We start from the raw sequence: 26031 nt of genomic DNA on the forward strand, positions 1-26031 counted from the left end.
TCTGGCTTTGCCTGCATATGAATGGTGCTCCCGAGAAACAGCGCCACAACCAATTTTTTTCAGTGCTCTAATTGTTGAATTAAAGTTAACAAGCACTTACTACCTCTTCAGCCTCTTCACTTCTTTCTTCAGAACAGCTTTGGAAATGCAATGTATGTGTTATTCTCTGACAAACACAATAGTCCTTTGGGTGGTGAAATGTACTTCAAAGAATAGCATGAATGAGGTTAAAAAAAAAAAAGTGTAGTTCATGTTCAGGAGTTCAGAAGAACCCTGCAGCCTGCAGATTTGGAACCAGGAGACGAACAACAGAAAGATAAAGGAAAGTGCTGAATATGCGCATGTGATTGTTTTAGTTTCGAGAGGGTAGGATACATGTGCTGATCCCATGGTACAGTGTCCTTTTTTATACTGCAGTAGGTGTCTTGTGTCAGTTTTTTTGCTTACGTGAACAAGAGGGACCATGTGGCATAGCCCACTATGTGCAATAATTATTTTGTGGAGTATGCAGATCGTCAATGAAGGTGATTAAAGGAAGTAATGAATACATTCGGCGGACAGGGGGTTCTGCAGACACACTTTCCATGCACTTGTATCTTTAGAGGACAGTGTGACTGCAAATCAATAAAATGTGACTGTGAATAATCATCCATGTGAATCATTGGTGATGTTGTGAAAAGTTAAAAATCACTGCAAAGGACCTGAACATATTTCCTTTCCTTCCTGCAGAGTAACAGAGATGCCCTGACATGTGCCAACAGTTCAAATGCATCTTCAATGGCCATAACATTGACAGTGTCTTTATCTGATGCATATTTCCACTGAAAATGGAAATATGCATCATGCTTCATGCTATTGTTTTAATGTTTTGGAAGTTTTTTTCATGGATTTCTGCGTGCAAGTGACAGGGATTTTACTGATATGGTTAATAGATAAAACGTGTCTCTGCAGATTCCCCCTATTAAAGTGTGTGAGTGCATGACTCTAATTACAAATATCTTAATTAACTCTGCACAGTGATTGCACTGGCCACTGATTGGAAGTGAAGCACTTGAGCTTCGGAGCTGCTGCAAAGGTCATTTCATTGTGCAAGTTAGAGGTCAGAGATTGAAATGAAAGATGTTCAGCCGATTAATTCCGAGAGAGCAAACCTCACAGAATGTCATCTCAGGCAGTTTGGAATCAGGGGGCCCGGGGTGGTCCGCTCACAAGCCCCATGCCATGCAAACATAAGCCTAGCGGCATAAAGCTAGCCCGCTGCAGGCCAAATCCACCGCTGAGACACAGTGCGTTTGGAGGACACATCGTCATGCCCAACATCACCACCCTTCCATTAAATGTCTGTGCCATCACCCACCGCAGCAAAGTTTGATTTTGAAACATCAGAACAATGCTAAAAGGCAGGTATTATATTATTAGCTCCCTGTTCATTGAATGAATATTGCCAATTTAGGGTCAGATTTTCTGTACAGTGCTCACCAACCATTAGACAGGCAAGCAAAAGGGATGCATTTTTAAGACGAAGCGTCATGCTGCACAGACAGAAAAACAAGCAGCCGAGGTGTTACTGAGATTCGTTGGATATTATCTGCTGAGCTTGTCGCAGCACTTTTCCAAACATTTGGGATTGTAAATGACAGGGTGTCCACGTGGCCGAAGATTTGCTTACTAGAACTGTGATACACAAAGTAAGCTGGCCTGACCTCTCAGTCTTCATCTTTCCACTCTATGTGCATTCGAAGGCATTCATCTCGTCAAACCTATTTATATGTTAATAATAATAATAATGATGATAATAATAATGGGCGATCTTGACAGAATTACATGTACAGGTCAGTCTGCCGTTGAGAGGCTGTGTGAGAGGCTGTCTCTCTCTCTCTCTCTCTCTCTCCCGCTCTCTCCCTCTCCCTCTCTCACTCTTCACTGCTTCGGACGGTACGCGCGTCCCCAGCAAGGCAACAGTGGCGGGATTGCGGCGCGCCCAGGACCCTCGATGTTCCGCACCTGGTCGCGGGCTTGACGGTCACGGTAAGGCGCGGATCTGAGATTTCGCCCGTTTTTCAACCTGTTCGTCCACCAAATTGTTGATCTTACGCGCCGGGAACGCCGCGCGTGTGACGGTGTGTTTTTTTTTTTTTTTTTTTTAAACCCTCCCATGCTTCTCTGCTCAAGCCGATTCCCCACTTCTCTTCTGCACAGTTTTGCACCAGGGACCCGTTGCCGGCTGCACATGTCTGCGATGTGCGCATGACGGACTTGGGTCGTACGCAGATGTGACCGCGGGGCTTGTAATGCGACGGTGGGAATAAGAGCGTGGAGGGGCGGGAGGGGAACATGTGAACATATGACGATGACGTTACGCAGGAAACGGCGGCCAGCGGGCGAATTCGCGGAAATAAGGACCCGGGACTGGGATTCACGGAAGGGCTGTTTTTCTTGGGCGCGAGTGACAGCTTTGAACAGCGGGCGTGCGTGTTGAAGCGCCGCGCCTATTAATTCTGGGGGACCGAGAGTGCTGTTGCCAAGTCAGCTGATTATAAGCGAAAGTGATTTATCCCCCCCCCACCCAGAAAGTCGCTCTGTTGTGAGATTAAATAGTTGTGCTGTAGAGATAGCCCACAGCACAACATTTATTTAGTTTCATTTATAGTTCATAGTACTTCAGTTTTGAATAAAGTCAGTATTAGATGAGGCTCTTTGTATAAAATGCACTGACCATTTAGCGCCTGCTCCCTAAAAGACAGAAATAAATAAAAAACACAGAATAACTCACAGGTACATATTAACACTTCCTCAGTGTGACTGGTAGAATGTTTTTTTTTTTTTTACGACGAGATCTGGCAACCCCGGTTGAGACCTTAATTCCTTATGGAATGGAGTGGTGATGGCAGAACTATCCATGGTTGGCAGTGGCAGGGGGTGGGGGGGTGCAGAGTAAACATCACCATTCCATGAGGATGGTCATCAGGGCTCCAGGAGCCTTATGTAATATAACGACAAAGAGAAGTGCATGTGGAGACTGCTGCATTCAGAGATCTGAAGTGTTATGTGCTGTTCTGGTCTTAAAGGCTAATGATGTTTTTAAAAGAAATGCAGAAATGCATGAGAATGAAGCAGGCCTAATGAATGCAAGAGCCATATCTAATGGACATAACCGTGCAGATCTAATTGATTCAGTTTAATTATTACTACATTAGAACTGCAAAACAGTAGCAGTGTTTAATTATGCAGGCCATTTGAAAACAATAAATACTCTATAGTTTACTGGAATTGTAGCATGGATCTTAACCTGCAATGAAAATAGCTTTTGTTTGACCCTTTAGCCAGAGGCGGCATGTCACCTCTCCTGCAGGTTGGCCCTTTTTAACATTCCTTTGCTGCCCTGTACTTGCGTCTCTCACTGTGCCGGGCCTTTCTGATCTCAGCAACAACCTGAAGCATGTTTTCAGGCACCTCTGGTCTGAAGGAACGAAGCCGGAAGAGTCTGTTATCAAACATTAATGGTATTGTTTAGTTGGAGAATTAGTTGGTGAAGCAAGATAATAAAAAAAAAGAAAAAAGAAGTGAAGAATGGGCATGTGAAAAAAGGACAACCTTGCATCATACTGGCAGAATAGGGATCATTCACGATGTCACATCTGTCCTTTTCAAAGCCTTCCCACAATTATACACCTGCTGTGAGAAGCTGTGCGGTCGTTTCTCACCTCTTGGACACTGTGTGATTCTTTAAAGAGAAAATATTCATCTAGCACATTGCCGAGCACACACACGCGCTGAAAATGCAAGCCCTCCCTGGACGGAATTCTGGAGTCATTTCACGCCGCCTCTTGTGACGGCAGCATCGTTTATTCATCTGCCTGGATGGAACTGTCTCACGTAGGCTGCCAGCGTAAATTGGATTTTTTGACTTTGACTCAAGCTCCCGTGACACACGCGCCATTCAGTTCTGATGCGGTCCAGTCACAAACCCAGCACAAATTCACCAACGTTAGCGAACACACACACACACACACACACACACACACACACACACACACACACACACAGCTGTTATGCTAAACCTCACACCCTCTCAGACACTGGCAAACCCCTCCAGGCAGACAAGTTCACTCAGGCTGCTGGAAAAACAAGCAAGACGGAGTGCCTGCACCAACGCTTTATAAAGTGCATGGGGTACAGGCCCTGGCGAGGCAGCACTAGGCTGTCACCGGTAATTGCCGAGGCAGTGCATTATAAAAAAAAAGAACGCTGTAATTAAGGTGTTGTTATGGAGCAGGACCCGGAAGAGTCACATGGGCCCGAGCGTAAACACTGGCACGTTTTTTTTTTTTTTTTTTTTTTTTCATATATAGTGCAGGGCTCAGTTTCACCCGACAGCGCCGAAGCACCAAGATCATAGTAACGCAGGGAGCGACTGACGCCTTCTGTAACTGATACTCTCTCCATTCATGCACTTGCGCCCAGCAGACTGCGTACGGGTTCTGAAAACGCGTTAGCCATTGACAGCTCTCACCGCACTTCTGAAATGTCCATTTGTTCTGCCTCCACGTGGTGCTCCTGCTGTTCGGGGAGAAAAAGAAAAGCGCATAAGTGCATTGCAGAGATTCTTCTTTTCAGATTCAAAGCAGAATTGCACCGGCCTGAGTAGCATCTCATCGCTGACTGCTTTTACCATAATAAGTGCCGGGAACATGCAGCGGGGGAAAAGATAGATAGAGCTTAGAAATGATCATAGATCGTCTTCCTTTAGAACAGCTGGGCAGCCCAGTGCTGTACGAAATCCATGCAGTCTAGATATATAAATCTGGATATCTTCTGTAGGCCCATTAGGGGTTTTGTTAGATGCCATGTGAAGAGTGCCATTTGCTATTAAACAAGGAAAGAACAATAGAGACTGTAAGAGACTGTATTTTTCAATTTGGCTTGTGTAAAATAAGATCATGTAAAATCATGTTCTTATGTATCAATGTTAAACAATTAACTAAATAAGTTCATGTCCACTATTACATATAATATAATATTAGTAATGCTTTAATTTGGGATGAAATCAATAGTCAAAACAGGATGAGGTGTCTCTTGTTTTGCGAAATTTTGTAGTTTAAAGGTTTTAAAGACTCATTTCATGATAGTGGGGCCATAGAAATAGAAAACCAATGTTTTTTTTGTGGTGTTTTTTTTTCTTTTATGGGGTTAAAGTGCCATCACCAATGGTTTCCTTGCACACTTCTCCAATAATCCAAGAACACCTAACAACTGTTAGTTCCGGAGTAAATTGGCCAGGGGAAGTACACCAATTTCTTGTGTAGCCCAGCCTCAGTTGGCTTTAACAGACCTCTTTCCATTCCCCAGCCTCAAAAAAATGTAGTGGAAGAAAAGTGCAAGAAACCTAGGGAGAGGTCGAACCCACCTGGGTGGGTTGGAGGTTGCACAGTTGCTTCAATATCTGTGAATGTAATATGTTTTGCTGATATGAAATGATTTTGTGACTTCTGGAAAAAACAAAAACTCTCTTTGCTGTGGGTTGAGTCAGGTTGTCAGGCTTGAGACCAGAATGTGTAAAATCCACCGGACCGTAGGTTGTGTCTGATTAACTGCCTAAGCGACGATATAGAAATCGATACTCCCCTCACCTGACACACCATCCCACACGGTCCATTCTCTGCTTATTCTGCTTTCTACAGGCTGTGCCGATATAAATCAGTCTTAAAAAAACCATTACAAATTATGTTGCGCGACACTTGGGTACAACAGGTATGTAAACCGTATGATTGCGACTCCGACTGCTAGTGTTCAGTTTCGCCAGCGTGAATAAACCGAACATGAGGTATCACGCTGTCATGTGTGCGCATGTGTCCGATGAGCCAAAAAAAGTTTACAATGTATGCTGGGCCTCAATCTGTATCGTAGACACTTAGTACAGACACTGGGGCGCTCTAAATCAGAATCAGAATCGTGTTTATTGGCCTCGTATGTGCAAGCACATACGAGGAATATGATTCCGGTATAAAAGAAAACAACAACAACAATGTGTCAGGATGTGTGTAAGTGTTATTTGTACAAGTTGTAGGATATGTTTATACTGTTTATAAATAAACACATACACTGAATATAAATATATGCATGAATGTACATAGGTCTATAAGTGCATAAAGATGAACAATGTGCATTACAATAAATAGGCCGAAAATCGAAATCTTATAAACAGAGTGTACATAAAGTGCAGTGTGCAATCTTAAGGTGATTAAATGTGCCCTGCTGTACGCTTTGCATTAGTGTTATGATGCAAAAAAATGACACCTGGTTTATGTTTCATCACCTGCAGCCCCGTGGCACCGAGAATTAATGGAATGCGCGGCTGGGCGGGGCTCGGTGCCTTTCAGCCGTTTCTGAAACCAACGACATTTGTTTGTGACATCTGAAAATCCGAAACAGGCGCCGCCCACGCCCGATCAGATTCTGCTATTGTTTTAGAGGGCTGTTTTTTACAGAAGACATATCATGCAATGAGTACAATAACTTGTTTAATTGCCGTGTAAAAAGATTGTTATGCCTTTTCTTGAAAGTAAAACACAAACAAACTATTTTATTTCTAAGGCACTTTAAAAAGTTCACAGTCAACCAAAGTGCTGTACAGAATCCAACTCAAACCATAGCTGAAATCACGTAGGACACGATTACAGTTAAAAAGCTAGACTAAAACATTGAATTCTGCGCGCATCGTGGATGTGAGACGTCGAACGGAATGGGATTAATCTCTTTTTTAACCCGGGAAAGCCTTTTATTCGCCTAGACAGATCGTGATGACATTTTGTCTGATCTGAGGAAAGAGAAATGACTTTGCTTGTCAAACTGCTGATATTTAGGCCTTTGAAATGCTCGCGATGCTAAGCACAACTGACAGTTGGAAGGTAGGCTCGAGCAGGGATTTGTGACATTTTGCGAATAAGTTTGCCAGCACGGGGCACACAGGAGAACTCTTGACCCGTCACCCTGTTGACAGGGATTGGCGTCCCCGAGCGACCAGCCAGCTGCCTTTCTTCAGATCCCGGCTTCAAAGCTCTTCCCTGCCTTTTTTCGCCGCCGAAGTGGCGCATCTGTTGTAGTCGGGCCTGATAGTTTCTGTGTGTGTGTGTGTGTGTGTGTGTGTGTCTCGGCATGCACGGGCGTCCCCGTGTGTCACCGCGCGCGTCCTCGATTGCACGGCCCGGGCGGCTGCTTGCCAGCATTTGCAACGCAAATCAGCCGGCGTCAATCTCGGCTCGGCGAGTGTACCCGAGGATGCTGGGATTGATTGTCATCTCATCCCCCTTACGTCCGACTTGCATTTCCCAGCGTTCGCCTCAAGAACCCTTGCGTCCCCTCCTGCCGTTTCTCAGAGGACTTCATTTCATGCATTCTAACCGCAGCAGCGTCGGAGGGACGGGTCTGTAGCAGCTGCCATCATGACTTCAGACATATTCATCAGTCTCAGTAATGGGGGCTGAATGGAACGTTTGGGGGTGTCTCTGACTTCCTGGGTCTGGGGACAGGAATGGGCCGGGGAGTGAATGGGACGAACGACGTGCCTGCATGACTGTCGTTGCTGGCTGCGTGTGAGTATTTAGTGAGTATCTCTGGTATCCACCATCACCGCCACAGGGGGCGTAGAGCAAACAGCATCTCCCAATTCTCAGCTGAGCTCAGAATGCAAATAAACATTACCCATCCCCCTCCTTACACTCTCTCTCTTTTTTTTATTTAGCCCCACTCAAGCCATTACACAGCAACCACCGAAGGCACGGTGACGTCCCACGTGTGCCGCGCTGCCGAGGTTAATAAAGCGTGGGGTACTTGGTGTCCATTAGTACCTATCATTGTGAGGCTCATGCCAAATTCCTCATCGCGCCAACTCGCACCCTGGGGCTTCCGTCTCGGCCTTGCGAAGGGGTGGTGATGGGATAGCGGTGAGGTTTGCCCCCCCCCCTCCGAAGGCCCCGGTCACGTTGCTTCTCATGCACCCTGCGCCACTGTGCCACCCCACCCCGCCCCTCTCTCTGAGGGGCTATTTTTAGCGCGGCCCAGAGCTGTCCATCTTGGGCTTTTTCTTGATTTTTAAAATAAATGTTTTTCATATCCTGCACGATGCCTGCAAGTGGGGGGTGTAATGAATTGCTGCCGCTTGAATGTGGAACGCACAGCAACGTTGATGGATGCGCCGGAGAGGTTTTGCTGAGGCATGATGGGATGTGGCGGGATGTCCTTCTGAAGGGGAGCCGGCGAAGCCTCGTCAGAGCCACGCCGCCGTGCTCCGCGGGTCGCAGTGAGTCAGCAGATTCGCCGGAGCCAATTTACCCCCCCCACCATTGTCTTTTTACGCTTTCTTATCCCTTCTTTTCCTCCAGACCAGCCTCCTCTGCAGGAATCGTACACTGAGGTTGCCTGGCTGCTGTTCCCCTGCGACGTGTTCAGTTCGTGGATCATTGTCTTCAAATGCGCTGACAGTGGGCTGCTTTCAAGAATAAATTACGCCTATAATACGATGTTCGTGTCGGGGGCTGCATGCGCGCATGGGCTTCTTCTTTAATATTCCCCTCACCTGAAGGTTTGGGAGCTCAGATTTAGATTCCACGTGCTGGCACTGTTTCATGTGAAAAGCGAGACCCCCATCCCGAGAAAAATAGATAAAGGGGTCCCGGGTTTAATCATGTTCTGTGTGTGCAGCTTCCTGCAAGGTGCTGGAGCCCCACATCATTTTTTCATTGTAATTGGACAGGACATTGATCAAAAAGGAGTCTTGTTGTCTCGCTCCGTTCTCACCGACTGTGTGGGATGTCAGCAGGGCTTCATGTGCTTTTTTTTTTTTTTTTTTTCGGGCAGTAAAGACTGCACCCCGTCCCTCCGGGGCCTTCCTGTGGCTCCCAAACCGGTCCAGCTGGTTTGACACAGACAGCTCTCCCTCGTTCTCTTTCCGGCATCTGCGCCTCCTCTATGAGTTGAGCAACACTGCGGTCCCCGGGCGTGAAGTGGAAGGCGCGGTTACACAAGGCGGTTTCAGCACGATGCGCTCGGGAGCTTCATTTTCCCTTAAATCCCGCTTTTGCCTAAAGGATATACCATACCACTCACAGGCGAACAGGGAAATAAAGTTCTTTTGATAAATTACCTTCTTGTACTGATCTTGCAGAGACATCACTGGTCCGAGAACGTGAAAAGAACGGCGTAATTGCACAAAAGCATCATTTAGTTGGTTGCTATTCGCATTTTGTCCTTCATTTATTGGCTGTGATGGGGTTTCAGCGCCATTTCCAAGCTAGTTTTTCACCGTGAATCAATGACCTCTCCCGTGCAAAATTACACCGAAAGTGAGCAGTATTTTAAATCAATTCTGCTCCGTCTCACAGAGACTGCCACTTAACAGGCAGATCTTTTTAGGATTTGTTGAATTTCATTGGCGAGGGAGAGGTGCCAGTTGCAGAGGCAAGTATAGACACAAGAAAAAATTTGTTCCATGGGTGGAGTTGTGGAAGTTCGACTTTAGCCTGGCATCTCATTGCTTAGTTTAATTGCATATTAATACTGAGGTGATTCAGCCGGTATTATCCTCCGTGTATAAATATTTCATTCATTCATTCATTTATTTATTTATTGCTTTATTGCGAGATTCTTCGAGATTGTTCGGCTCTGTTGAACAGCGTTTCTTCTGCGCTGTAGCACCTGTTACCAAGCTGTGAAAACAGTCTTGAAAATAAACCTCTCACCGTGTCACTGTCAGCTTCAACACTGCTCTCCAACTCAGCCACCCTTCTCAACAGCCAGACTCGGCACACACACACACATACACACACACAGCAGAGCCAGCAGACCGGCTGCTTCTGGGCCCTTTCCAACGGTTAAAAAATCTGCCGCTTTTTACATGCACTTCTTTGTCTAGTTCATAGAAATTTAGAAGCAGTCAGATTAAGAATGGCTCGGTGACAGTGGGCACTTGAATGTTGCATCATTCACAATGAACAGAATGTTCCAGATCTCTTACAAAAATCATTGAAAGTGAATTTTTTTTGTGAAACTGAAGTGATTGTCATTGTGAAACACTGCAGCACAGCACACAGTGACACAACGAAATGTGTCCTCTGCTTTTAACCATCTTCCTTGGTGAGCAGTGGGCAGCCATGACAGGCGCCCGGGGAGCAGTGTGTGGGGACGGTGCTTTGCTCAGTGGCACCTCAGTGGCACCTTGGTGGACCGGCATTCGAACCGGCAAACTTCTGATTATGGGGCTGATTCCTTAACCGCTAGGCCACTACTGCCCCAAAATGTGGAAAATGTGCTCTACATAATTAATTATTGTTTTCACATTTGTACGTCCTCAATTTATTATACAGTTATTAAAAATGCTGTGAATGGATCAATGATATTTTGGGTCGCAGACTACAGAATGCAACCTAGTGAATCATATGAGCAAAATGTCTGAACTATTCTTTTAAAGCAGTGGTTCTGCTTTTCTCAATGAGCTCCACCAACCTTTAGCTCCCTGATTAGTCTCATTACGACTGGCATTAAAATTAAGTAACGAAGGCCCAACTAAACACATTGTTTACATTTTAGTTTAAATATGAATATTATTGACTGTTGACCGCAACAAGTTATAGCAATAAGAACAATACTACATTAATACAGTCACAAGAGAGTCAGATGTCAGCTGTAGTAGTACATTACCTGTGAGAGTTACAGTTAGAGTTACAGCGGTAGGTGTGGATGGGGGTTAAAGCAGCATGGGGCCGTTATCAGTGTCTTTGTGTGCATGACAACATATCAGATAACCCTCCCATGTGGATGCAAGTTTTTTAAAAACTGAAAATGTACCTCAAGTTATGTATATACTATTTATATTTTTACACACACACACACACACACACACACACACACACACACACACATATATATATATATATATATATAGCATATACATAACTTTCAGTTTTAAAAAAACTAACATCTGCACCGGAGCGTTATCTGATATGTTGTTCAAGTGTGTGTGTGTGTGTGTGTGTGTGTGTATATACTCAAAAAAGCAGTATCAGTTATTCTACAAATCTTTTATCTATAAAAACTAGTACAGATGCTACAGTAAGGCATATATATGGACATGTTGGCATGTAGATCAACTTTAAACTGTTCTGAATTTATGACAGCTGCTACACACTGATGTCCTGTAACTGTAATATTAGCTGCTAGTTGGAGAAATGGGCACTTTATTTTATGGAGAGACACCAGACACAGCGGTTGTTGTCAGTTTTGGACATGTCCTTGTTACTCGTGATACTCATGCCTTTAGCGCTGAGCCGGGCCACTCTCCCTATCTGAAGCGCTCTGTCACAGACAACAGTAACACACAGGGTCCCTTCAGCCTCTGCTCAGCCTCGCAGTGATCCTAAAAAGGACATGAATGGCCCTTTTACAAACAGGAGAGTGTTGGAGCCGGCTCTGGAGCCCGGCCTACCTTCCGTCTCACTGAAGGCGCGGCGTCCATGCACAGAGAGGAGCGAGCGAGCTGCAGAACCAGGGCTGACGATAACATGTGAAATGTTATCAGCCGACAGCTCAGCCAAAGCCAAGAAGGGCTGAAATAACATAAAACACACACGCTGGCATAAACAAACACCTCCTCTTCCTTCTGTAGGCACTGAGTTAGGGCTGAAGCTGCCAGCTGACAGTCAGAAGAGTGACTGCCTACTGGTGCCCTAGGAGTGGCTGTCAGAAAATGACAGACGGCGTGTAAGAAGTCATTGTTTTCGCAGTTTTTTTAAGTAGAGGCTACAGCAGTGTGAGTCTTCGCCTGGCAACTGAGCTTTTGCCAGTCACAGTTTTGGATGTCTTCAAGGCCTTCACTTGAAATGACTAAAGCACATTTACATGTGTACATTTATTTATTTAGTGGTGTTTTGTCACTACAAATTTCAAAAGTTTTACTACAAAGTTTTGTTCTTTATGCAATGAATTGCATTCACTGCCTTTGAGATTGTGTAAGAGATTTCAGAGAGCTACATTTGCACATTTTAAATCCTCCTGAATGAGGTAGTGGATGTGTGAATCATCCATGTTGGCAGCTCTCATTTTGAAAATCATCATTGAAGTTCATCTTCTGGTGTCAGAAGATGAACTTTCTTTCTTTTATGATTGCACTATGTGTGTGAAACATTATTTCAATGCACGGTATACTGTGTATACTGTTGTACTGACAATAAACCCATCTTGAATCTTGAATAAATTATGAAGGCATACTTGATATGACATTTGCAAAGGACCTTGAAGCTTTGGGCACGTCACAATTCAAGTTGGAAATGAATGATGGCTTAATGTCCATAAAATGCTGCCCTGAAATGCATCTTCCTTTTGTCAGTCTATAAGAGATCTTCCAGTTGGATCTGTCGCAACTTATCCCAAGATTCTGTGCCTTTTGGCAACTTATGAGGTACATGTACAGTTGGCCAGACACACACACACACACACACACACACACAGTACAGGCCAAAAACACACCTTCTCATTCAATGTGTTTTCTTTATTTTCATGACCACTTACATTGTAGATTCTCACTGAAGGCATCAAAACTATGAATGAACACATGTGGAGTTATGTACTTAACAAAAAGTGGAGACCTGGTCTCCACAGTCACCGGACCTGAACCCAGTCGAGATGGTTTGGGGTGAGCTGGACCGCAGAGTGAAGGTAAAGGGACCAACAAGTGCTAAACACCTCTGGGAACTCCTTCAAGACTGTTGGAAAAGCATTTCAGGTGACGACCTCTTGAAGCTCATCGAGAGAATGCCAAGAGTGTGCAAAGCAGTAATCAGAGCAAAGGGCGGCTATTTTGAAGAAACTAGAATATAAAACATGTTTTCAGTTATTTCAGTTATATATGTTAATATATATAATTTATATTATTTATAGTGTACAGTGAACTTTTTATATTATACTGTCGGCAAAGCCATTATACAATTTATTTTTTGCTGCACCTATCTAGTACTGTCTTCACAGTGTAAATTTCCCACTTGTGGGACTTATGGAGGATCATCTTATCTTATTTTTTCAAAAATATATGTAGGCTAGACCACACATGAAAGTGAAAGTGTCATTGTGATATACAGCACAGTGCAGCACGTGGTGCACACAATGAAATGAGTCCTCTGCATTTAACCCATCACCCTTGGTGAGCAGTGTGTGGGGCGAAATGAGACGCGTCTAAGGTGCACTGACCTCAATATAAAAGAACATGAGCTGTCTAAATCTTGCATCTTGCCAGGCAAGAAATATAATACCAAATTACTCAAGGAACCAAGCATTGAATGATTGTCATGTCTGTTATGCTTTCATTCATTCCTTGGATTCAGCCCAAAATGTGGAACAACGCTGTCCTTTCATCATAAAAGGAACCAACTATTCTTTCCAATGGAATGCATTTTTTTAAATCCAAATTTTCTTTTAAATTTCTTCTGAAACACAACAAGCTATGTACACATGACTGTCACCTGGCTGTCCACATGACTGCCAGCCGCATTTGAGTCCAACCCCTTTGGCAGCAGTAGACTGGCCTCTCCCTTGTCAATCTGAAGTGTAGGAAGTGTGTAAGTTCTTCGCATGAATTTTTCACAGTCGAGTAAACATGGCAACGATTGAGGCCAATCCGTCTTTTCTTCCCTGATCGAAGGCCCTGCTAATAAAAAATAACTGTGTTGTCATATGGTTTGTTTAGTCAGAGCCCAGCGTAATTCCCTTAAGGTGCAGCTTGAATAGCCTCAGGGCATACAGATGCCTGGATCAATTCCTACTGCTTCCATTTCCTCTAAACATATAAGTACCATGCTTTGGTTTTTACTGTATGCCAGCCATCCTCCATCGCAACCGATGTCTGATTTTGGCTCTGAAAGCAAAGTCAAAGCCTCATTTTCCCCTTTTCATTCGGGCAGAAGCTGTACCTGTTTCCCTAATGTCAAATTAAATGCAGCACGGCCATCTTGGAAGGGCATTTTATATTCTCCTCAAGCAGCACTAAATTGAATAAACCTTATCTCCACTTTGAGAAGCGGAATGCATTTTCACGGAGCCGGAGTTGTGTCTGCGTTTCCACAGCAACCGGGATGATTTGCAGCTTATGGTCTGTGCAATGCTATTTGCAGTCTTTCCATCCATTTGTGTATACCCCTCCGGTGAGTCTGATGAGGGACTCCTCTCCATATTATTTTAGTTAATTATTATGACAATAATAATTACGCTGAATCTCCCTGATTGTTTGTCAGTTTTCACAGCAGGGGCATGTGCGCACAGTTACTGAAATGAACTGAACTGAAATGGCTATATTTGTCATCTAAGGTCACACCAAATGACTATCGAGCAGGAGTAGAAAAATACAGCACATTCAGTATTGACCTACTGAGTCAGAGGCGCTTCGCTCAGAAGAAAGCTGAGCTGTTTGCCCGCATGGGTGGTATAAAACGAAAGCACGTTTCGATGTTGTTGCATGTTTAATTGGCTGTGCTCAAAAGCCAGGTGACACGGCGGCGCTCTGAGAGCGCACAACAGATTGCTCGGACCTCTCTGTGGATAGTGCCACAATCAGTGTCATGTCTTTCGAACAAACAACTGTTCGCTTTAAACATTTCATCTGCAGCCAAAATTCAGTACTTCATATCAGAGCCATTCAAATCATGCCTGTTCAGGTCTGGGCCCTGCTTCTACGTCGCTGATTCTGGTGGCGTCATGGCTGTGGGCAGTTGCACAATTTGCACAATCAGACACGAGTGGTTACAAGAGAAGGGCTGCATTTGCATGTGAAGGCCATGCCTGGTTAATGTTATGTTACTGATCATGTAGGAGTATTCAGAAAAGAAGCAGCTTAGTTATTTTATGTTCTGCTCATGCAAAGGTTGTGCAGAAGGCCATAAAAGCAGTATTCATTCAATTTGTAATACTTATCTAAAATATTTTAGATGTGCTAGGATTGGATTGCATGACTTTGCTTACAAACATGGTGTAATATTTCCCCTGAATTCCAAGACCAATATAATTTTTTTTTATGTTGTCTGTTTGTGTTCCTGATGCCTGATTGTGTGCGTCTGATGTTAAGGGTATAAATATAGTCTCATTGTCTCTATTCCTCTTTGGGTCATTGTCTGGGGTTAATAAATCCCCTGTTTTTGGTAGTCGAGTGTCTTTTTTTCCTGCCCTGTCCTGCCATCGTTTTTTTTTTGTGTGTGCTGAAAATGGCTCAGAACCCCATGTGCTGTTTGAAATTGTCAAAGGCGGAGGCTGACGTAGGGTGTACCATACGTCATGGTATTAACACGGATCAGAGGTGGATGTTTCCTGCCTCACACAGCCACAGCCCCATCCTGGGGATTACATTACACTTTAATCAGGTGATATTATATTGAAATGTATTAAATGACAGTATTGGCAGCGTCACTTTTGCCTAATGGCATACAGCCCTATAATGCAAATGATGTCAAGAAAAGATGTAATAAAATGGAATAGTCAGTTTCATGTTTTAACTAGCAAGGTTTTCACCGCTAATGAGTGAGTTGTTTTCCGTCTAGCCTCTGTAATGCTGCTGCACTGCTGGCAGAATCAGCATGGCGTAAGCAGCAATAAGACATTGAGATTGATGAATGTGACTGCAGGAGATGGGAAAACTCCTCACCCCCCACCCCCCCTTCTGACCTCTGAGCACCACCATGACTTGGTGGAGAAAAAAAATTGGCCCTGTGGCCTGGGGTTGCCCGGCAACACACTTTCCTGAAGGGTTATGCAGTGACCTTTTATTTCCATGACTGCAATGCTGTCATGTGTTCATTCAGCTCCTATTTTATATGATTAACCACATCGTGGTGCACCACTTCATCTGCATTTTATTTCAGGTTTTATTTACTAGGTGTATCATGGGTGTTACAGCTTTAAGATGCAGATTTGCATGAGGTTCCGTTAAACACAATCCTCTTGGGTTTTAAAAACTGATATGATCTGTGTGATCTTTTGAATTTATTGTCCCATTGATCAGCAGTTGTTAGCATTACCTGTCATGCTTCCATCTCACACAGATGGGATCTCTGGGTGTTGATCAGAAGACATGCTTCCAGGCACCAGCAGGAACACACTTTAGGTGTGTGCAGGCTATTTCCAGACGTATTTAAATGTGATAAACAATCAATTTAGCAAAACATATTAATCATCATTTCACACAATTGTGTATTGGCAAAGTGAATAGGAACTATTATATCTTTTGAATGTTTTTTATGTGTCTTTGCGTGTTTGCATGTTGCTGCATCCATAAAGAAATGCTTACGGGTAAAAACAGTAGAAAATTTGCCGTGGTATATTGTTTAATTCTGCCTGATATTGCTATACATTCTTTGTTCATTATTGATTTATTGCTAGTCAGCTAATTACTTACTCTTTCCATTGCAACTTGACTTCGTACAAAAATGTATTAAATGGATATTTAATACAATCTGACCCGGTCGTGACTCTGGCTTCATGTTCTGGTCCTGAAGTTCATGTTGTCTGTGGCTTTGTACCGATTCCTGTGTAAAGGGACTAGTGTGACCTGTTAGATGTCCTGTATGTCTGTACTCAAGTAAGAATTTGTTACTCCCTGTTTTCCGTGAAGTCGGCCTTTTTCTCCTGCATCCATGACTGAATGACCCCACCATCTTTGAATGCAGCCGATTTCCCCCCGAAGTCTTGCCTGGACTTCAAGTACACCCAACAGCTCTCTGCAATGGACCCTGCACTGCTCCTGACATGGCAGGAACTCGAAGGCCCACTGAGGCTACCGTGGGGTCAAGGAGACCTGTTGTACTGCCCCTGAGGCAAGAAAGCCACCACGTGGTCGAGGAAACCTGTCGCATGGTTCTGGTGCTCCTGGGGTACCCCAGGCAGGGAGATCGGCAGACTGCCCAGCGGGGGGCTCAGACTCTCCCAGGAGACACTCCTTCAGAGGGGGAGACACGGTCTTGAATCTGGTGGGGTACTCCAGATACGTGTTCCGTTCTGGAGTTTCGAACAACAAATCCTGATCACTGCCTAAACTGTGTCCTCTGTTTTCACATCCGTAATGAGGAAGACTTCTGATTAGTGAACTTTCTTTTAATAAGACATTGACGAAATGTTGGATTAACGTTCACTCTACTTTTTTGACGGATGAAAAAGTGTATCGTGCAGAATGCTAAGCGCGTTTTGGGGCTAAGAATGTTGCGGATGATTAAAAAAGACAGCGGTGAGCTCTCTTAACTGGAGAGATAGATTACTCATGATGGATTAGAAGCATCAGGAGGGCTGAGGCTGATGGAAACGACACTGCCACTCTAATGGCTCATTTGAATACCTTCCAAAAAAACTTCTGGCCGACAAAATTAAGGATGACAAGCAAATTGGAATGCGGGAAGTGGTGAGAAATGATTAAATACAAACTTCTTCACGTGGCTCTGAGCGTTTCGTCAGCACTTTCCAGCCAGGGATTATCCACTTGAGTGGGATTATGGGTACTCTGTGATGGATGGCACCTCCCTGCTCTCCCTGTCCTTTGATGTGTCCAGAGCTCATCGCTCATTCAGCTCTGTTTGATGGTTTTTATACCCACCACCGTTTTACTGAAGGTCCCCAATTACTCTGAGACGGAGGGCCAGCATACTAAAGAGACTGGAGTATAGAAATGCCTGGGCTCAGATCGATTCGCGCCACTCTGATCATATCGGTTGCCTGTGGCCCCACTGGCCGTCTCCACATGACCCACGGGGTGTGTGTAACGGCGCAGAAACGTTCCTCACCGACTGAGTCTTTGAACTTGTGTTTGTTTATCCAGCCAGGTCTGGTAGGGTTGGGTAAACATGTCTGATGTGCAGCGGCGATGGCACAGAACTGAGCTGTCCACTGGGGTCACCAGGGTCATCTGTGGTGTGGGGAGAGGTGGGCAGGTGGGCTCAGCCTGTGTACAGCATCCAGATATCTGATCAGTGTGGAGCTGCACACATACACAGACGCGTGAACAGGTTTTGACGTGTGTGTGAGAGGGAGAGGAAAAACCTAATAAATAATTCTGTGCCTGTGCAGTTGAGATGCTGCCCCAAAACAGCATCTTTGTAGATTTGATCAGTTACAGTCTGTGTAACAATATGCACTTTTTCAGACTAAAACAAGCAAAACAAGTAAAACAGTTTTTTTTCCACAGCAAGACTGAAGAGCAAGTGACAGGTATAATGATATATTTTGCCAAAATCAAATTCATATACTTAAGGATGTGAATCCTTAATGATTGAGATCACAGTATTCCACTTTGTTACATATAAATATCTTTGTACAGGTGCACACGCATGTCACACAAAGTTTTGGCCCATGGACCTCTTCAATATTAGCCAAAAAGCAGAGTGGCGGTGACAAGCATGACCAATATCTTACTGTATAGCACAATCTTGAGAGCATTATTGGAATTATACCAAATTTGTTCTGTTCTGACAGATAAACGAGAAACCATAATATCTCATCCAGTTGTTCCTTAGCAGCAGGCAGCAGATGGTCACATGACTTTGTAAATGAATGTCTCTTATTTCATTATTGTGAGACACTTTCACTATTAGGATGTGGAATAATAAATATGGAAAATGGAATGGTGATTTTTGCTCCCACTCTCATTCACACCCTCTCTTGTTTGTAAAAAATATGAGAACAGGGAGTAGGCAGTGCAGAGATATTGCAATATTTATGTATTTTAATCTTTTTAGATATGTGAAAGTTTTGCCGGTCGCTGCTGTGAAAGGACAAGGGGGACAGGACAACCCTTGGGGTTCGGTAGGCACCCTGCAAAGAAAAGAGAGTCAGGGCCACCTTAACAGACGCCACTAAAATGCCACTGATAAACGACCAGGGGGAGGGACGTTTAATACGTCTGCAGATGAATGGCAGGGGAGCACGGTGAGAGGTTGTTCCAGTGAAGCGAACCCAAGGACAGTAGCTCTCCTTTCACATCAGCACCATCCGCTTTTTCACCTTCATTTGTTGGATATATATTTTATGTGTTCTTTGGATGTAAAAAATGCTTATATATGTAATTATTTATATCTGTGACACAGTTGGGCACAGCTGAGCACATCTTCACTCAGCAGCGATCCACACTCCATCAGCAGGCATTAGGAGATTAATTTAATTTAAATCATTTAACAAGATTTACTGAGCACTGAACACGCTAGAGATTCTAAACATATGCCGGTCAGCAGCAGACATGTCCAATGCATAGTAAATCAAGCAAAACTGTGAATGTGAATCAAATTAATTATCTTGTCTCTTGCACAGTTTGCTTTAAGTAACACCATATATGCCAATGAATACATGACATGTGCATCCATTATATGCTGAATACAGAAACAAAGAAGCAGCATAGTCAGGACTTGCAGAGGCTCCATTTCTCCCATTATGAAGCTATTGTCTGTGGTCATGTCCTGCGAGCAACGCCTGCCCCTTTCCATGTACATATTTGCTAAGGGAGTGTGAACTAACGACTCAGCATGAATGTTCAACCTCGACCTGGCCAGCTGCCTCATTTACTGGTACACACTGTTCATTTACATTTACTTTTACATTCATAGCATTTGTTCATAAAGTCAGCTTCTTGTACCGATGAATTCCAATCCAAGGAAAGACTATATAGGTGATGCATTGACTGTAGATAGTGGAGACCAACGCCTCTTAAACAAGACACATATGTTCCTAGAAGGGCGTGAGGGACCGAGCAGGAGTGCACAGGTGGTTTTAGAAAAAAAGGGTTTTATTTAGTGGCAAAAAAAGAACAAATCACGAATTATTAAATCATGTTAAGGGCCCATAAAAGAGGTCAACAAATCCAAAATAAACTTAAACTAAAGGTAACGTAGAAAAAAGAATTGCAACTGAACAGATCAAGGTTAATAACATATTAACCTACCAACCTAACACGTAGGAGAAAAATATAATGGCTGATCAGACCATTAAAAGACACACCGGGATGAACAAAAGCAAAGACTACTCACGAACAAACCCAAACAACCGAACACCATCTTTAACCAGTCATATGAGGCAGTGGCAGTGGCAACCTGGCAGTGGCAACCGTAACACTGTTAACTCAAAACCAACTAAATTGATCCAGGGAAACAATGTGACTGTCAGCTAAATGTGCTACTACTGTGTTAACAGAAATAAATGTGATTTAAATGAAACCCAATTGTTCTCCATATTTCAGAAAATGATTGTATAATGAATTGTGTAATGTTAACATAATCTACATAAAATTGATGAGACAGAAACTAAATTAAAAGTGTTCCGTGTATACCGGTTACCACGGCAGCAGGTGCTCAGTGGTACTCAGTCCTGAACCTCCACCTGTACAAGCGCAATATTACAGTTTATCCCACTATACTGAGGCTGCCAGGCAGAAGTGTTTTTTTTTTTTATTAACGTCAAATATCAATTGCCATCCATTTGATTGCCCAGGAGTCACCAGTCAAGTCCCTGGTGATTCTAAGGAATTCTTCAGATCTTTTTCACATAAATCTATGTGTCATTAAAACATCAGTGTCAAAAGAGCACCGTGGAGCTGCTGATGACATGAATTCAAATGAATATTTTAGTATAGCAGTGATCCCCAACCACCAGGCCATGAACCCGTACTGGACCGTAGATCCTTTGTTAATGGGGCTGTTCTTTTTTTTAAATCTTTGTACAGACTGTTATATGAGCTGTTATTAGACTGTTTTGGAGTGATTTGTAGTCAAATGGGTGTAAAAGCAAGAACCATGACTAGCAAGAGTCATTGCATGGTTATGGAACTGCAAGCAGAATTTGCTGTTTCCATCTGGCTTTAATTTAGCTTCTTACATGCTATAGAACTTGTTTTTTTAAACATTTTTTAAATTCTGGGTGCTTTCAGTGTTTAAAATTGGCCACGTAGACATTTGCAATAAAAATATACAATAGTGTAATGCTGTACTAACGCTGTTATAGTTAACTACTGCAGTGAAATGCATTGTCCAAAAACGATGATTCTGCATTGTGGTAAGTTGGATCTATTTTGCTGTATTATGTCATGTCTACTCATTCTCCACTGATGTGAAAATGAGCTCTTTGCAGCTATGAACTATGCAGAACTGCACTCTGGAAAGTTTTCCGTGGGAGGTATATTGGCTTCACTGTTTTCTAAAGGTGTGTAAATCCCAAATAGACAAGTGCCCACGGCAGCGTGTGACATTATTTCCCTAAAGCTCAAGGTGAAATGAGTGAAACACAAGAATGCTTAACGGCCGCCGCTGACTCGCATCCACCTGGGGCAGCATGGTGAAGGAGTGTGTTTTCCCCACAAATCCTCTCGGTGGCGCGAAGGTGACCTTGTGTCATCACCGTTTATTTCCTCCGACAGATTGCGCCACAGATGTCTCCCGTTGGCGCCAGGCGCTGAGATTTCCATTTTTTAAAGTTACAGCCTGGCATTCACAGACTCATTGGTTACAAGTGATGCATTGTTGCACACTTTATGATTATAAATGGCTACCTGTGTCATTGTGTTTGAGCTAAATTGATTTGGATTGATTTTAAAATCAGGGCAGCGATAATCCGCTCCGGCCCAACGTGCCCAGCAGCTCCACATGGAGCCTAGAGCCATTTATTAGGAGACGATTATGTTGTGTTTGTTTATTTGTTGTGTGTCAGTGTCGAAGGCATTTTAGTTCCAATTGGGTGAGTGGTCCTGTCTCTGCGTGAATGACAGCAAAGATGAACCGATTAAAGTCTCAATGCTCAGAGACTGCAACAGACAACGAGCAGTCGGTAATTAATCACCAGAGATCAGCACTCGTTCCTCAAAGACAGCCAGAGAGAGCGGGTTTGTGTGTGTATGTTAGCACGTACACACATGCCTTTGTACTTCTGAGTATGCGAGTGAGTGTTTTGAAGAAGGCTCACAAATTGTGTCATTGCACCACAGCGCCTTGAGAGATTTCAATTCTTGGTTTGCTGCAGCTCTACATTTTATTGGGCTTTTCCAACGGACGCTGGTTGTCAATAACCCTTCATCACCGCGTGGCTCAGTGACAGGCCTTGCAGAAGAGGTGCCACCCAAACTAATGCAACACTTGAAATAAATTGCTAAGTGTCAGCACTGTTTAAGTCAATGCAGGGACAGTATAGGTGGTGAATAATAATTCAATGATCATCAAGACAACATTTTTCTTTTCTATGCATGAAGACTTCTGTTATGAGCACCACTTCAGTGAAGACAATAAAAAAGATTTTGTTCACATATTGTAAATATCACTTGTAAATGATACATTAACTTAACCTCTGGATTCAGTGTCGTTTGATTGAAAGTCTCATATTACAGTGCTGAAGAGGCTCTCTACTTGCCATGAGGGTTACATCAAATTGACCCTTACACCATCAGGGAGCCACCCAGAAGTGTTCCACTGTCAAAACAACAGCCCATTCATAGCCCATGTTTCCCCTTGACTACTGATGACTGAGGGAATCACACAGTTTTCTATTTGCAAATGGAAGTTTTGGCTGAAACCAAATGAAAGGAATCACTTGGCTGAAAGCTGAAACACTGAAAGAAATTTCATTGAAATGGCAATTTTTGTGTCATGGCTGTTTCTGCTGGGACTCCATATACTAACCTCATTAAAGTCAAGGTATTGCAATTGCATAAATTAACATTCATACTCAATAATGAATAAATGACAAAATATGAGTGGTCTTGTGATGCACCCTGCAAAGCAGCCAGCAATGCAACAAGCCTCTGTGGACACCGTGGTCAAAGAAGAATTTAATTGAATGTTGATCTCTGCACATTGTGACACATTGATGTGCGACCAATAGAAACAAAGCATAGCATATAGCATATTTTCAGTTTGTTAACTGAAATAATGAGGTACAGTTATAAAAAGCATTATGTGGTGGGATCGTGATGGTGGTGCCCAGTAATAGCATTACCCATGTCCAGTTTTTGAGCTGAACCCTGTGGCAAGAAGGGTGCATTCACTAGATGTCGTATTTTATTGTTTGGACTGAAAGCAGAAGTGCAATCTCCGCGGTGCACAAAGTGCATGCTAATGGCGTAAACCACGCCTACTTTTTTTTTTTTTTTACATAAAAAATACTCTAAATAAAAACTCTGGATGATGATGTGCCATGTTATTATATTTGTAGTGTTTCCAAAATAATTGACTTTACTGTAACAAAGCTTGCATATGACATTTTTATCAAGTTTAATCAAGCTCTTTCTTGCCATTCGATGTTGTACAATACGAAATGTGCCCAAACGTGCACCCTAAATGAGGACAGGTGAGGTTGAATGTAATTTTCTGCGGTGTTTTCCATTGCTTGTCTATCGATTGCACACACACACTCACAGGTTTTACTATCTGAGAAGAAATCACCATTGCGCCATCTATAGGATTAAGCCTGCGCCATTTAATTTTGAATCTATAGAGACACAATCGTGATTCTTTTGTTAATCGATTTTTTTTTCACATCCCTGTTTCTCATGTGTCGATAAAGGTTCGTTGGTGAGATAAAACTTCTGAGTAAATTTGTATTTCAGTCACTTTTATGTACAATCCTTGCAAAAAATAAAGTTAAATGTCTGACATGGGGAGGAAGTTGTGTAAAACATTACTAACATATCTCTCATCTTAAGGAATTACATGGCAAGGAATTGCAAGAACAGATAGCAAATTTGCTTACACATATCAGACCTTCTGAAGACCTGTGCTTAAGTGTTCTGTAACTAATTTCAACCAAGCCCTTCTGCGTCAATGGCTGATCACACTGGGTGACCCATATGGCCTGGATGGCAAACTGCCACCTATATCCTCAGCCAGTATTTGGCATTCTAGAACCATACCTGAGTGTGCTGCTGCACTGGTAGTTTGGTTTTAAACTACTTGAAAGAGCACCCTGCCCGTTTGCTGTCATGGGTGTGGCTTATATTCTTTATTCTCTTGCTCACATACTAAGGAGATGTAGCCTATGACTCTTACTACGTTACATTAGGCAACCCTCGACTTGTTACTTTTTAGAACCATTTATATGCTTTATTTTTGTCAGTAGGATAGTAGATCTAACACATCAGATCAACAACAGCAATAATGAGCAACAGAAATAAATTGCAAAAATGTGTGTTTCTGTGTTTTCTGTCAATATGGGGTGCTGTGTGTACATTAATTAGGAAAAAATGAACTTAAATGATTTTAGCAAATTGCTGCAATATAACAAAAAGTGAAATTTAAGGGGGTCTGAATAATTTCCCTACCCACTGTATTTGATAGTTTGTATGCTCAGATTTAGTCCATTAATTATTACAAATACTTGAGTAACATTTTTGGATACTCTACCGACCTCTGGTCATGTGATGAGGGCCTGCGAAATTTTGCATGCATGTGTAGGGATGGCCTCAGCCATGTCCTTTGAGGCACTGTGTAAAGTTTGGAAGTGGTGTTAGGAATGACAAAGGAAATGATTGAGCCTATTTGCATTGAAAGGGAAAAAAAAAAACACACACACACACACACACACACACACAAACTATATGTCAAACAAGATCTTTCTATCATTCTGGGGCAGTGGTGGCCTTGCTGGCAAGGAATCGGAAGGTTCAAATCCTTGCTCAACCCACCAGCGCCACGTTGTACCAATGACTGTCCATTAGTTGGTGGATGCTTTAGTCCAGGTCTTTGGAGGAGATCCCTCAGGAGACCATCCTCCACCTCATCAAATGCATGACCAGGCGTTGTAGGGAGATCATGCAGGCCACACACCTGTAGTGTGTTTTTCCACTTCAATTTTGAGTGTGACTCCAGATCCAGACCTCCATGGGTTGATCAATTTTATTCCCATCAATAGTTTTTGTGTGATTTTGTTGTCAGCACATTAAACTATGTAAAGAACAAAGTATTTAATAAGAATATTTAATTAATTGAACTCTAGCATGTCTTATCTTTGTGTTCTCTTTATTTTTTGAGCAGTGTGTGTGTGTATGTATGTGTATAAGTTTCATTTGATCAGGGACACAAAAGAACACACACACAAATGAACAACATAGCTACAATCAACTTTTTGACTCAAGTTACATGCTGTGCCATACTGAAGTATCCAGCTGTGTTAGAATAGTTTTAATGTTTCTAAACAGCCTGAGGTGTACATCAAACGTTTGATCCCTTTTCAACGTGCGGTACGCTTGAAAACAGAGCAGCATCTGAAGTTCCACAGGGGTGTAGTACGTTCTGCTGTCGGAAACGGTGAAAATGCAGAGAAAATCTCACCTCAGCCCCGGATTGTGCAGCAGGTCCTGTCGCGCTAGCCGGCTCTGCAAGGCAATACCAGTTGCAGGCTGGCGGCTTCCGTCCGGACTTCAGACCTCCATCGGGTCTCCCCGGTGACTGGCGCTTATTCACAGGCCCACTGTAATTGGATGATTATGCAAATTTTTGACTTCTGGAGGGCTAAGTGGCGTGCAGACGGCACATTTTAGGGCTGCATCAAAATTCAATGCTTCTGGAGGCTTTATTAGTTTAACTGAGATGACGCGATGATGGGAAGAACAGGCTTTATTGTAGAACTAACACAAAAGCAATGAAAATCATATATTCTTACGTTGTTATCTTTTTCCTCACAAAGAATTTAAGATTTGGACAGAGTTATTGAAGCGCTACCTGAACAAAGCTCTAAAATGCCACCAAGTGTCAAGATTTGCCAAAGCAATGTGGGTCCATTATAGTCAGCTCGTTTGAAATAGCCTGTCTGTAATATTCAGACTCGCCTCGCAACAGTGGACAGAGGGTTCAGAATTCCCTCTAAAATTGGCAGTAAGAAGACAATCCTCCTCCACCTGTTGGGGGATGGAGAGATGTATCATAGCCCTGGGCGAACCTGAGGATATCAGCCCAGAAGTGAGGTGGGGGCGTGGGTTGAGACACGCTTTTAGGGCAATTTTGAAGCTTACTTTTCCGCACCCCTCCTTCTCCTGATATCTCCAGGTCC

The 26031-nt window shown here is 43.2% G+C and overlaps 1 protein-coding gene across 8 annotated transcripts in view; it reads left to right on the forward strand.

The window, feature by feature from the left end:
* Window positions 1–1840: 1840 nt before the first annotated feature.
* Window positions 1841–26031, forward strand: part of LOC114800397 (band 4.1-like protein 1) — a 60864-nt gene continuing 36673 nt past the window's right edge. For 3 of the 8 annotated variants that reach the window (XM_028997717.1, XM_028997720.1, XM_028997719.1), the window contains exon 1: window positions 1842–2028. The gene's annotated coding sequence lies outside the window, so the exon portion shown is untranslated. Of the gene's footprint in view, window positions 2029–26031 lie in introns of all 8 variants that reach the window. The other 5 variants (XM_028997722.1, XM_028997723.1, XM_028997718.1 and 2 more) reach the window with 4 other exon arrangements.

Source organism: Denticeps clupeoides, chromosome 12 (assembly GCF_900700375.1).
Source record: "Denticeps clupeoides chromosome 12, fDenClu1.1, whole genome shotgun sequence".
Classification (NCBI taxonomy): Eukaryota; Metazoa; Chordata; class Actinopteri; order Clupeiformes; family Denticipitidae; genus Denticeps; species Denticeps clupeoides.